Below are 3,627 nucleotides of genomic sequence, written 5' to 3' on the forward strand. Positions count from 1 at the left end.
CCTTTTTCTATATCTCTCTCCCAACATCTTCATCTTTATCTCCCACTTTTTGTCTGTCCTGTCATCTTCTCTTTTCCATATACTTCCAAATTTCCTGTCGGCAAGGGTTAGCCTTGTGTGCTTATCCAACCTAGTATAAATCATATTAGATTATAGTGACGGCGTACTGCTGGTGTTTCGCAGACGTGTTCACATGCTCTGCCACTTCCCCTAGTTGGGCTCCGTGGTGGGTGCCGATGCCTAACAAACACTTTATTTCATGGGATCACCAAACTTTTTCCTAAGTGATCGCCCCCAGAAAAGGGGGCACACCGAAGCAGCCTCACAGTTTTCATTTGGTCCTTGCACTACAAGACACTGCTCATCATCATCATCACAGTGTGTAATAAAGAATCAAGACTTTTTCCTGTGAAACCACAGGAAAAAAAGCGACAAACATATCACCATTTCTAGTTTCAAGATGCCTCACTGATACCATCGGCGCTGGCTACAAAGCCACCAAGATGGCCAGCGGGGATCTGCTAATAGATGTCAAAGACAAAATCCAGTATCAGAAACTAAGCAATTGTTGCATTTGGGGACAAACCTGTCACTGTTACCGCTCACCGGACATTGAACACAGTGAGAGGTGTCGTATCAGATGGAGCTCTTGTAGACCTTACCGACGAAGAACTTTTGGACGGCTGGAAAGACGAGAATGTCATACATGTGCAGCGCATTAAAATCAAGAGAAATAATGCAGAACTCCCCACAAAACACATTTTACGGACGTTTGGAGCAAACACACTCCCAGAAACAGTCGCTACAGGCTATCTCATGCACTGTGTTCAACCACATATACTAAATCCGAGACATTGTTTCAAGTGCCAACGATTTGGCCATGCTTCCCAAAGGTGTCGAGGGCAGCTCATGTGCGCAAGGTGTGCCACCACAGGGCACTCTGCTGATGGCTGTAAGTCTGAGGCTGAGGCTCATTGCGCGAACTGTGATGGTGACCATCCCGCTTATTCTCGCTCATGCCCAGCCTGGAAAAGAGAAAAAAAAATTTTCACAATTAAATTCCAAGAAGATGTCAGTTTCAGGGAATCCCGACAGCGCACAACGCACACTTTTCTACAGAAGTTATTCGCCGAAGTGGTGCAAGGGGGGTCAACACCACTACGGTTTTCGACGATGCCCCGGACGACGCCTGGTGTGCCGAGGCAACCGCCAGCAGACCCCACTGGAGTAGCAGCCCTGGCTGCTCCGCCCTCTTTGAACACGGCCTTACCAAAGGCCCCTGTGAACCCTGGCAGCAGCCAGGGCAACACACAAACTAAAGAGGTCTCTTTGACCTCTGGCCCGGTGGGGGCGAAGGCTTTGTCCGCCAAGACAAAGCCTACCCCACGTACACGACTGTCTGGCGCCTCTCCAGAGGCGATAGACACCACTGACCCACCGGCGCAGACTGCGCCGAAGGAGCGGCGAGAGCCCCTTGACCGCTCTAAGAAAAAAAACACAAATTACAGGGCCCCCTAAAGGCTCTGTAAAGTCACTCCCGATCCGTACACACAGCACTACTTTACACCCAATATGAAAACACAAATTTACAATGTAACGTCAGAAGACTGCTTAGAAACCTCGACAATGTCCAAGAACTTTTACACAAACACTCACCAAACGTGCTGTGTGTACAAGAAGCACACTTGAAACCAAAACACCCCAGACAACACAAACACAACCTCAGGATGTCCTCAGTATGCCTCCGTGAGGACAATATGACGCCCTCAAAATGTCCTTTTATGGTACTAGGAAGGCACTAATCCCGTCCTCTTGTCCGAACACATAACAACCTCAGCACATCCTCAAAACAACAATTCAGGACTTTTTCAGTATCTTTTCAGAACCACGATAGCGTGGCCGGTTCGGTACTGTGGGCAGTGATACTATTTAGGATTTACTTCTTCTCGTGATATTTTCATAGATCGAAAGAAAAACACCTGCGAGGTCTCGAGTATATATACTGTATCAATCAACAGAGAAGCGACAGTGCTGGACTATTAGAGTAAAACAAACAAAGCTAGTTGAATGAAATTTATTTATTTAACAGTAATTAATCACAATAGACAGCTTTGTCAGGCATTCAAGTCCGCGTATAGTCTGAAAAAAGAAAAGCAGTATCAAGGCAGTAAACACTGCTCAATCAACTACGGTTGTAATCTTCCTTGAAAGTTTGACGCAGTGTCCTCATCACCACGTGCATCGCGCCCAATGCACTCACTAGTGTTAGAGGCTCCGCTCTGACAGCCTATCAGTACACTCGACACGGGCGTTGACTTGACTTGCCCGAGGTCGGGCCATGTGTCAAATGCAAAAGTCGGTCGTTTCACGTTGGGACCAGGCTGCTTCGAAGCCCAATGGATCGCGATTGGCTGTTGTTCCAGGCTGCTTCGAAATGCTCTGTCACAATTTTTGTTGAAATGAAAGATGCCAATTTCTGTCTGCATGCTGTTTGTGTTTTACTTTTCCTTGATTGCCTCGTGTTCCCGAGAATGTGTACACACTGTATAAGCTGAGCATGCTTACTTGTTTTGTGATCGGTATTCATACCCTGTATCAATTTCAAGTTTTACGTCTCCTCCCCCCTACTGTAATGCCCAAACTGGGCGCTGTAGGTACTCGAATAAATAAATAAATAAATAAATAAATAAATAAAACCACACCTCGCCGCGGTCGGCTGGTGGCAATGCGTCCATCATCAGTCTGAACGTTGAGCAGCCCAGTGCACCCATCAACAAGGCAATTTACCAACCATCATCACCTACAACTTACAATCTCACACATATCTCACTTTTAACCATGCATACAAACAACAAAGGACACGAACCTTCATTAGTTCACTGCACTTTCCTTGACAAGGCCACCGCTGCCAATTTGACAGTCAGTTGGCTTGGAATGGCTTGGCTACTTGACTACCTAGAATGGTGCCGCATAGTTAATGGTTGCCAGCTGCTAGTTTGTTATTATGCGCTACAGTGGCGTATAATCACTAATTTAAGGCTGTGACATTTAGGAACACACTGTTTCAAACAGACATTTCGCAATACGAGGTTCGATACCTAAGCCAATTGATTACGTATGTCTCATTAGGCGCGACGCATAATTTTAAAATTTTCTGCAAAAAAAAGAGAAACGAACGAGGCAAAAATGTACAATAACTTTATGACTGTAAGAAACAAACGTGTGGAGAAAGTTTTCACGCATTAAATTAATCTACTTGGTGCGCAAAGGTCTTCAGGAATTATATCCAAGTGCTCAGTGCAATACTTTTGTCATTCTCAAAAGATCCTTAACAGGACCTTTTCCGGACCAATTGTGGTCCTAAGAAAGCACTGGAAAAGACGTTTCCGGCGCAAACCAGCTTGTTTCGTCCTCAGTAAGTACTAAGGTCAATGAGAACTGTGCGAGGACGATTGTACCACATGAGGACGACCTCAGGACATCGAGTGTTGTCTGGGACACGAATTTTCTTAGAGACCACATCATCTTCCGCAAAGATCAAGATGATGCAGTCGCATCATCAGGTGGCGTTGCTATTATATTAGACAAATGCATAGTGTGCCAAGATTTGCAGACACAAACAGCCCT

At 45.7% G+C, this 3,627-nt stretch overlaps 1 long non-coding RNA gene across 1 annotated transcript; it reads right to left on the reverse strand.

Moving 5' to 3' along the window:
• Window positions 1-548: 548 nt before the first annotated feature.
• LOC142785298 (uncharacterized) lies at window positions 549-2,952 on the reverse strand. Its single transcript, XR_012888909.1, has 2 exons — window positions 2,867-2,952; window positions 549-1,025 (listed from the first exon to the last, which is right to left on the reverse strand). It is a non-coding gene; the product is annotated as an uncharacterized LOC142785298 (long non-coding RNA).
• Between the last annotated feature and the right edge of the window lie 675 nt (window positions 2,953-3,627).

The sequence above is a fragment of the Rhipicephalus microplus genome, chromosome 2, assembly GCF_043290135.1.
Source record: "Rhipicephalus microplus isolate Deutch F79 chromosome 2, USDA_Rmic, whole genome shotgun sequence".
NCBI classification, from domain to species: domain Eukaryota; kingdom Metazoa; phylum Arthropoda; class Arachnida; order Ixodida; family Ixodidae; genus Rhipicephalus; species Rhipicephalus microplus.